Here is a 10799-nt window from a genome sequence, read left to right as displayed (position 1 = left end):
GGGTTAGGGTGAGGTCTTAATGTTACGCTTAGGGTTTACAGGTAGCGTTAGGGTTAGGTTTAGGGTTAGTGTTAGCGTTAAGGTTAGGGTTAGGGTTTAAGATTGGGTCAGGGTTAGAGATAGGGTTCGGTATTGGGGTTAGCGTTAGTATAAGGGTGAGGTCTTAGTGTTACAGTTAGGGTTTACGGGTAGCATTAGGGTTAGGGTTAGAGTTAGGGTTAGGGTCATTACGTTAAGGTTAGGGTTGGGGTTCAGGGTTAGGGTTAGGGTTTGGGATTAGGGTTAGGGTTCGGGATTAGGGTTAACATTAGGGTTAGAGCTTTATGATTCAGGTTAGGCTTAAGGTTAGGTTAGGGTTAGGGTTAGGGTTAAGTGTTCAATTTAGGGTTAAGTGTTAGGGTTAGGGTTAAGGTTAGAGTTAGGCTTAGGACTGGAGTTAAGGGTTAGGGTTAGTATTAGGGTGAGGTCGTAGTGTTATGCGTAGGGTTTACGGGTAGCATTAGGGTTAGGTTTAGGGGTTAGGGTTAGGTTGGGGTTCAGGGTTAGGGTTAGGGTTCAGGATTAGGGCTAGAGTTCGGGGTTAGGGTTAGCATTAGGGTTAGGGGTTAACGTTAGGGTTAGGCGTTAAGGTTAGGGTTATGGTTAGGGGTTAGTTTTAGGGTTAAGGTTAGGGTTATGTTTAGGGTTAGGGTTAGGGTTAGGGTTAGCATTAGTTTTACGGTTGGGTTTAGGATGGTTCGGGTTTAGGGTTAGGGATAGGGTTAGGGTTAGAGTTAGGGTTAGGTTTACGGTTAGGGTTAGCATTTGGGTTAGTGTTCGGGTTAGGGTTGGGGTTCAGGTTTAGGGTTAGGTTTCGCTGTTAGGCTTAGGGTAAGGGTGAGGTCTTAGTGTTATGCATAGGGTTTACGGGTAGTGTTAGGGGTTCGAGGTAGGGTGAGGGTTTGGTGTTAGTGTTAGGATTGGGGTTCTTATTCTTGATCCTCTCTCCCTCTCTTTCTCTCTCTCGTTTTAATTACAAATTATTATTATTATTATTATTATTATTATTATTATTATTATTATTATTATTATTGGTGTTATTATTGTTATTATTACTATTATTATTATTATTGGTGTTATTATTGTTGTTGTTATTATTATTATTATTGTTATTATTGTTATTATTGGTGTTATTATTGGTAATATTATGGTATTATTGGTGTTACTATTATTACTGTTACTAGTATTACTATTATTGCTATTATTATTTTATTTCAAGTATTAAACTCTTCTTATCTCTACCCGTGAGTTTTCTTGCTTTTGCTCTTCTGATTCTCTCCCCCATCCCGTTGCTGGGGGGAGGGCGAGTGAGCGGCTGTGTGGTGCTTAGTTGCCGACTGGGGTTAAACCATGACAGGGGTCCACCACAAAGATGGTTGCCATTCTGTCACATCCTCTGAGCTAAAACTGGCTCATCCTGGGACATGGTGCCCCCCACGCACGCAACCTGCAGTCCAGAAGTACCCCTGAAAAGACCTCGATGGCCTGCATTAACACACCGGCATGCACTTCAGATGTAAACACTGCCAAGTCATCTCTTATTTGCAACAGATACGGAGGACCAAATTCTGCAAATCTAGCCTTACTTCTACTGAAACTTTCCTTACAGACAGCTCATCTTCTCTTTTTGTAAACTCTAGTGAAGACCTGTTCTAGCGCAAAGGCTTGAACCCCGCCTACGGTGAAGAAGCCCCAGTTTTCTTTCCTCACTGCTGTCTTGCTTCCCAAAAATCAATCAATACCAAAAGCTCTGTGTGAACATTGCATAAAAAAGCCAATAGCAAATGCTTTTACTTGCTACTAGTTTTGTCAGGGAAGGAACTAGCTTCTCCCGCTAGTTTTGCTACAGTTGCATGACCTTTAAAGACACCACTTCTTACCTTTGCTACGCCAATACAGCCTCACAGCTCAGCAAAATCATACTGCAGGTAGGAAACCTTCACCATACAAAGACAGGCACGCTACAGGAATACGTCACTCTCAAAGAACAGACTCTTGCAACCCCTCCTCCCTTTGCTTAGCAAAGTTTAGGGCGTGTTAGAAAACAACAACAACAACAACAAAGCAGGGTTCTCTCTCACATTTTACGGAGCCCATGATATCAGCTGTTCAACATTAAGTCCAACTCCAGCCTGAACCCCAGAATAAGAAATGCCATCTTAAAATGTCTGGAAAAAGGCAGGGCTTTGAAGCGGCAAGACCAGAGAACTTTCACGAAAGCACCGTCATGGAAGTACACATCCCTTATCACAGACCAACTGCACGGTGACCTAAGTGAGTGACATTGTCTGCTCATTTGCAGCTCAGGGTCTCTTTTTTCATTAGCGCCGAGCACGTAGGTTGGAATTGGAGCTGAGAAGAAAACCATATGCAGTCAGTCTGGTCTCGTTCAAGTTCACATTTACTAGGAATCACAGCAGGTCCCATCTGTCTCTCCAGACCCCACCACCACTTCTGTGCAGCGTCCCAAGGAGCAATAAGCGCAGAACAAGAAACCTTCCTTCAAAATAAGGCCCACAGCCTGCTCTTTCAACAGGACGCACAGAGCACCAGCTGAGAACAACCTCTGCTTTAACTATGCCTAGCTCCGCTGCCTACGTAAGGAGACCAGCTCCTAAATGATCCCTAGCCCTAAAACCACAGATCTTCCCTAGGGCAATGCTAAGGAAATACCAGAGCCCAGGGAAACCTGGTCACTCAGCTTAAGTTGACGGGGAGAAGGACAGTGGACTAGAAAGAGAAAAATATGATGAGAGAAAAGATAGAGGAGCTGAGAGAGAAAGAAAGGTATGGGGAAAAGGCTAGAGAGCTGGAGAAATCAAGAGAAATAGGGATGAGGAGCCCTGCAGAGAGATGGAGGAAGAAAAAGTAGGGTCAAGGAGCAGGACAGAGAGGCAGAGATGGGCGTGGGGAAGGAGAGGAAGAAGGAAGGGGGGGCTAGGGATAGACAGGGACAGGGAGCAGGACGTCCAGATGGAGAAAGAGAAGGAAGGACAGGGAGCAGGACAAAGGGACTGAGAAATAAAGAGAGGGTCAGATCCTGATGGAGACCAAGAAGGGGGGGAAAAGCCAGCAATGGGCTGGAGGACAGAGACAGGGGAAGAGGAAAAGAGGACCGAGAAGCAGAAAAGAGGAAGAGAGAACAAATAAAAGGGAGAGCCAGCTGGACGGGGCAGGGGAGTACAACAAGAAACGATGGGACAGGCAGCGGGACAGAGAAATAAAGAAGAAACGATGGGGACAGGAAGCAGAGCAGAGGGACAGCGAGAGGAAAAAAGGGGCAGGGAGCAGGACAGAGGTAGAAGAAGAAGCTGCAGGAACAGAGGGGGAGAGAGAAGAAAAAGAAAGGTAGGAAGAAGGATGGGGGCAGAGAGGGAAAGACAAGGAAAGGGAGTAGGACACAGATTGTCAGGGAAAGGCAAGGACAGGGAGCAGGACAGGGCGATACAGAGAGAGAAGAAAGGCACAGGGAGGCAGGACAAAGGGAAAGACAGGCAAAACTAAGGGACGGGGAGCAGGACACAGAAGGAGGTAAAAGAGCCTGGGCTGGGCAGCAGGACAGAGAGATGGAAGGAAAAAACAGCACTGGGCTGCAGGACAGAGCTGGAGTGAGAAATAGCCGTGGCAGGGAGCAGGACAAAGTGAGGGCGGGGGGAACCTGAAAAGGGAGTAGGACAGAAAAATAGGGTGGGGGAGAGCCAGGGAGCGGGAGAGAGAAGCAGAGAGAGACTTAGAGGGCCAGGGAGCAGGGCAGAGATGGAGCAAGAAGGGGAACAGAGATGGGCGGCAGAACAAAGGGAAGGAGAGACAGGAACGGGGAACAGGGAGCAAGACAAAGGGACAGGAGAGGAAAAAAACAGTGACGGGTGCAGGATCGAGATGGAGGAATTTAAAAGAAGAGGCCAGAATGACAGCGAGAGAAAAAAGGAAGAGGGGGCAGGACACCACTGGAGGACAAAACCAGCTGTGATGGGCAGTGGGACAGAGAGACGAAGAAAGGAGAACTAGAGAGCGAGAGAGAGAGGAAAGAAGGCACAGCCAGCTGGAGAGCGGGGTTTAGTGAGAAAGGGTGGGGCAGGGAATGGGACAGAGAGAAAGAGAGAAAAGAGAAAAAGGACAAAAGGACAGCAAGAGAAAAAAGAGGACAGGGATCTGGACAAAGATGGAGAAAGAAGCAGCAGGAAAAGAGGAAGAGAGGCAGAAAGAGGGAGACGGAGGCAGGAAGAGAGAGAGAACTAAGGGCTAGGGGCAGGATAGAGATCGCAAGAAAACCTGCGGTGGGCAGAAGAAAGGAGAGGGAGGAAAAAGGAATAGGGACAGGGAGAAGGACAGAGTGACAGACAAGAATAACAACGAAGAGAAAGAGAGAAACAGGGACAGTGAGCAGCACAGAGGGATGGGGAAAGAAAGAGAGGTCTCAGGAGCCCTGCAGAGAGATGGAGGAAGCGGGGAGGGGAAGGGTCAGGGAGCAGCAGAGAGAGACAGAAGAGAGATGAACAGGAAGAAGGACAGGGACAGTGGGATACAGCATGGAAAACCGCAGTGACAGTGAGCAGGGCGGGGGGGGAGGCAAAGAGAGAGAGAAGCAGAAGGAGGGAGAAGGGAAGACAAGGACAGGGAGCGGGACATACAGGCAGAGAGAGACAAAGCGGGACAGGGAACAGGCCAGAGAGACTGTGAAAAACAGAGCGGGATGCAGACCAGGACAAAGAGACAGAGAAGAAACAACAGCAATGTGCTGCAGGGCAGAGACAGAGGAAGGCAAAAAGAGGGACAGGGAGCAGGAGGGAGGGGCAGCAAGAAAAAGACAGGGGCAGGTAGAGCGACAGGGAAAGAGGGACTTGGAGAAGAGAGGACGGGGAGCAGAACACAGCAACAGAAGAAGAGAGGTATGGGGAAGTGAAAAAAATGACACAGAGGGAAATGGGGGGGGGCTGGGAGGGACTGCGATGCAGAAGAGGGGTGACACGGCCCCGAGGGGCTGGGACTCACCGCAGCTCCCGCTCTCTGCACTGCCAGGCAAATGTTACAGTTCAAGCACTTCTTTCTCTGTCCGTCTGTGCTCTCCTCCCTTCCTCTTCGGTAGCTCCACCTGCGTGCCTGTCCTCACCTCAGCTGGGCCGCAGCAGGAGCAGAGCCCGCACCTCCCAAGACCAACATGGCTGCCCAGCAGCCCCGTGCCCCAGGCCTACAGCTCCCGGCATGCCCCGGGAACCAACATGGCCACGCGGCAGCCCGTGCCCCGGGCCTACAGCTCCCAGCATGCCATGGGGCGCGGCTTCCTGCTGCCTGGCCTGAGCGGCGGCTCAGGGCCACGCCAGGGCTGGGGCGCTGCTTCCTGGATCCCGTGGCAGCGATGGGCACAGGGACAGGCTGCCAGATCCCGGGGCCAGGTACGTGTGCGGGCTGTCAGGGTCACCCCTGCCTGGTTTTTCCCAGCGAAGCCCCAGGAGGTGCCGAGGCTGCAGCCCTGGGGCCGAGGCTCCAGGAGCCGGGCATTTCTGCGGGCGCTGCTCCCTGCCAGGCCCCACCGCCAGCTGCCGGCTGCCTGGGGCTTCTCCCCGTTGTCTCCAGCTCTGCTTTCCGCCAGCGCCGGGGGCTCCGCAGGACATCTGGCCCACTCCCCGCCACCGTGCTGACCCACGTCTGCAGCTCGTCTGTGGTGTCCACGTCAGACAGCTCATTTGGGGGTGGCAGGTCTCTCCTGAAGCACCCTGGGAACGGGGACAGAGCAAACCCCATCCCTCCCTTCCGATCTTTGTCCCCAGGGAGACCCAGTGGAGACGGACCGTGCGCTGGAGAGCGTCCTGCAGGGAGGTGACAGCCGTTGGCAGAGAGGTGCTGAGAGCCCCCTGACAGCAAAGGCATCCGGTGGCCGCAGAGCAGCCCAGGTGAGCTGTGAGTTCCCCCGTGAGAGACCCTGCTCCCAGGGAGCACCTCCCCATAGAGCAAAGGCCGTATCCAGCCAGCTGGTGCTGGGTACGGCTACCCCAAGGGGTCTTCGCAGGGGGGACAGGGTCACCTGCCTGGTGGCTCTGACACAGACATGATGAGCTGAAGCCCTGTGGCCATGGCTGGCCGGTTCAAAGTCTCCGAGTGCCTCCGCCTTTCTCCCCAGGAGTGTCCAGCCTGGGCACTTTTTCAGGGCGTGACGGATGATGTGAAGATGGATGCTGGTGCTGTCCTGGTGGATCTTCCACTTGGGCACGGTGGGCACCCCCACTTCAGAGTTGTGGTGTCTGAGATCTGGGGCCACCTGAAGAGAGAGACCTCCAGGGAGTTTGTGTTCAATGTTTTGATATCTTGGGGCTACAATGTGCTAGGGATATGGGGCGCTAGGGTTCCAGCGTGCTAGGGTTATGGGGTTTGAGGGTTATGGGAGTTTACGCGACTTAGGATTAAAGCATGTTATTGTTATGGTCAGGATCTGGGTTTGCAAGCGCTGGGTTCCTGGGGTTAGGTTGGTTTTGCCTTATGTTGTGTTCTGGGTGGTCTTTTTTTTGGAAAGTCCTTTTGTAGCTTGCTTGCGTTTTTAGGGTTTGGATAGGGGTCTTTGGTTTTTGTGTGATGTGTCTTCTGCTTGTTTTTTTGCCGTCCTTGTGGTTTGTGTTGCATTTTCTGCCTTGTAACCACCGTTTGTGGTCTAATCTGTGTGACCGGGCCAGGCAGTGTCACTTCTGTTGTGGTCCAGCTCATTTCCACTGAGTCACTAGGTAGGTGGTTAGGTATGGAGGGCTTGCAGTTTGTGGAGAATGACTGCCAGACGACCGACAGCCACTTCTGGGGTGTGGGAGGAGTTCGGGTCCATAGGTAATGACTGCCGGAGGACTAAGTGTACTTCTGAATTTGTGTGGACTCCCAAAGAAATGGTGGGATGCCACCAGCGGCACAGAAGGACAAGGGCTTCCCCAAGGGTACATGGCTTGTTGGTTATTGCTTTTGAGTAAGCAACTGAGTAATTTTGAGTAAGTCTTGTGAGGGGTAGTGGACTCAAGGGGAGAGCTTGTGTTCCTCATCAGTGCCTCAGGGGTTTCCTGTCATTTTTTGTTTGTTTGCTTTTTGTTTGCTGTGCTGAATTTAAAAGGCTTATTGTAGCTCTTTGGATTTCTGTCCTTAAAGGAAGTCTCTAGGATTTCTACCCAGGAGCGAGATGTCCAGAAGGGACTGTCCTTGTACACTGATGTCAGCCTTCCGTCTAGAGCACTGTCTGGTGGTGGTGTATTTTAATGGTAAGGTAACTCAAATGCATCTTAAATATACAAGCTTTGCCGTTGTTCCTGCTATGCCTGGGGGACGATTCTCAGCAGCTCATGAACAGTGTGTTCTGCTGTGCTTTACCCGTTAGAAATAATCTGTCACCAGAAATGTCTTCCTTAGTGCCTGCACAGAGCAAGAACCTCCAGTAGCAAGGGCATGCTGACCCTTGGGCAGCTTCAAAGCGACGGATAAATGTAAATAGGTTAAAAATCCAGTCCTATGGTAGCAGTGTGTGCGTCAAAGTTCACCTGACTCTCCACGCTGACTCAGCCTGTCACAATGTTTTGCGGGTAAGGGTGGATGAAGTCAGTATAAGCAGGTGTTGTAACTGGCCAGGCAGTTCATCTAAAGAAACGAAACGTTACCTTTGCTTGGAGTGCCATGCCTTTAGATATGGGGGTGTATTGCCTTTCCTTCCCTGGTGTGAGCACAGAGAACTGAGAGGTGTTTCCATCGGGGGGCGGGAAAGCCATCCAACAGTCATCACAAGCCTCAGGGCATGTGGTCCTTGATGGAGGCGTAAGTGCTTGGGACAGTTTTACTTCTAAGCCCTAAGCCTAACCCTAAAACGAAACCCTAAGCCTATCCCTAAGCCTAAACCCGAACCATAATCCTAACCCCGACCCTAACCCTAACCCTAACGATACCCTAAGCCTAACCCTAACCCTAGCCCCTAACCCTAACATTAAGATAAGGCCAGGAAGCAGGACACGGCGATAGAAAAAAGAGAAGGAGAGGGAGCAGGAGAAAGAGATGGAGAGAAAGGAAAAAATAGCAGCAGGCTATAGGACAGACAGGGAGGAATTAGAAACTACAGACAGGGAGAGAGACAGAGAAAGAGAAAGCAAAAAATAGTGATGGGCTAAAGGCAGAGAGGGAGGAGTTAAAAAATGGGGGCAGGGGACTGGTCTGTGGCCATAAACATAAATGGTCATTGGCTTCTTTGACTGAACTTTCCATGAATGCCACAAGATACACTCAAGCACCCTGAGATGTCCCCTCCCTTTGCCGGCCCTGCACCGCGGGCAGCCGAGCGCCACACGGCCAAGCCCGCTGCATCTGCCCCAGGCTGTCTTGCCCTGGCTGGCTGCTGACAGGAGGGGACACCAGGTGGTGACCGCCTGGGGGGTGACAGGAGGGACACCAGGTGGTGACAGCCTGGGGGGTGACAGGACACCAGGCGGTGATGGGCCCGGGGGGTGACAGGAGGGACACCGGGCAGTGACAGGCCTGGGGGGTGACAGGAGGGACATCAGGTGGTGACAGCCTAGGGGGGTGACAGGAGGGACACTGGGCAGGGACAGGCCTGGGGGGTGACAGGAGGGACACCAGGCAGTGACAGGCCTGGGGGGTGGCAGGACACCGGGTGGTGACAGGCCAGGGGACAGCAGGGAGACCAGCGGCCCGGGGTGGTGACAGGCCCGGGGCTGATGGGCCCCCCCTCCCCTCGGGGGCGCTTGGTGTTAGGATGAAGAGCGCGGGGCCGCCATGCCCACGTGACGCGGGCCTTTTGTCATAATGTGCTGGGTCACGTGAGGCGCGGGGGGTGGGTGCAGTGTGCCGTTGCGTGTGCACAGTGACACGCTCGCAGCGGCCCGTGCGGTTGTCGGCCAGGAAGGCCATGGCGGAGCGCCGCAGCCTCTGAGCGCCGCCGGCCCGCTCGAGCTCAGCCCGCGCTGCTTGCCCTGGCCTCCTCGGTGGAGGAGGAACCGCCGCGGGCCCTCACCTGGCACAGCGGCCGCGACGCTGTCTGCCGCGGTAGACGCCATCACGGAGCAGGCACCTCCTGGCCCCAACTACAAGTTCGCCTCCAAGCTGAACCATGACATGGTCACCTTCAACGGCCTCCACATCTCCCGGTGTGACCTCAAGCACCAGATCATGGGCCGCGAGGAGCTGAAGGCGGCCAGCTGCGACCTGCAGATCACCAACGCCCAGACCAAAGAAGGTGCGCGGGGGCGGCGGGCACGGGGCCTCGGGCACCGCCCGGCTGGCGGCGTCGCAGACCACCCTGCGTCGGCCGTGGCCTGTGGGAGCCGCGCTCTGCTCTTTGTGGGTCATCCCCACGTAGCGTGAGTCAGGCTGGGGCCCATGCCGCCAGCATGCGGCGGGACCGGGAGGGCAAGCGGCGCTGGGCATTAAGTGGGGTGGGAAGCCATAATGCGATTCGGCCACCATCGGTAGCTGTGACTTGTGTTGGGGGCCTCACAGAGCTGTTCTTCTGTAGTTGCTGTTCTGACAACTACCTTCAGATCTGTGTTGTAGACATGGAGCTAGGCGTAGAAGAGTACGTGGTTGATGTGTGACATACGGCGCTTACAAAAGCTTTGGTTTCCTGGAATTCTTCTAGGTAAAATGAGAAGGAAATGTGGGAGCATATCTTGTAATAACCAACTTGCCAGATTTCTTTGAAATGTGGTGGAGAAAGCTGAAAGTGATAGAAATAAAAGAGATGGCTAATTTGAAGAAAAGAAACCACCTGGATTTGGTGAATTTCGTGACTTAATTTTGACTTCAACTTGTTTTACTCCACTGCATTGGAAAATGGGTTTTGCGGCTGTTGCAGAAACTGCCCACTAGCAACATTTTGGATCAGGAGCGTATCTGTGAGTTAAAATCTGTGCAGACCCTTGAAAGCCGTCTTGCGCACGAGTGTTCTCCGTATCTAAATTATACTTTGGAATTTCTTGTTAATATAACTTCTTTTCCACACCAAAGACATGGTCATTCAGATGCTATTGAGCATCATTTCATCATTTGTTTCTAAGGGTGGTTTTTTTTCCTGTACTACATGTTAACCGTATCAGGGCAGTACTGAAGTTTTATGGCAGAACGTTTATGGTGGATATACGTAAGAAATGTTCTTAGAGACATCATAAATTCTTTTAAATCTAACAAATGGTGCTTGATTCTTAGAGATGATAATGGTTTCGTATTACTTAGTAGGATATTTCAGTTTGGTAATCTGCCATCTTGATAAGTTTGAATGTGATTAAAGACTTTGGGATGTGACTTTTCAGAAATAAAAAGACTTGTAAAGTGTTTTCATTCCTTAAACATTTCTTTTTTTTTTTTTTTCCCCCTGTGGTTCTGTGACACTCTTACAACAGGCTTTTCTTTAAAATGTGTACTAGTGTTTTTTTTCCTCTTCCTGTTTCATGTCTAAAACTTAAAGAGAGTAGTATGTACACTGCGGTAACTGTAACTTCAGCCCTAGCCTTTAAAGTGGTTGGACCTAAAGCTTGCTGTTTATCTGCAGATACTTAAACTATTTTCAGGAGAGTGTCTGTGAAGAGCCTTAACAGCACAACGTTAGGGGTCTTAGGGATGCCACCTGACAGGGCTTGACGAGGTATACAGTATCTTTGGTTTTCAGACCATTGTTCTGATTCGCTCTGCAAAGGTAAGGGCTTTGAATATTTAAAACTGTAGGCAGATTACAGGGGATGCCTGCTGATAGTGCTTTAAAATATTCAGTCCTATCCAGCTTGTGTAAGTACAAT

This window comes from Calonectris borealis, unplaced genomic scaffold (genome assembly GCF_964195595.1).
Source record: "Calonectris borealis unplaced genomic scaffold, bCalBor7.hap1.2 HAP1_SCAFFOLD_73, whole genome shotgun sequence".
NCBI classification, from domain to species: Eukaryota; Metazoa; Chordata; class Aves; order Procellariiformes; family Procellariidae; genus Calonectris; species Calonectris borealis.
This window is presented reverse-complemented; position numbering follows the sequence as displayed.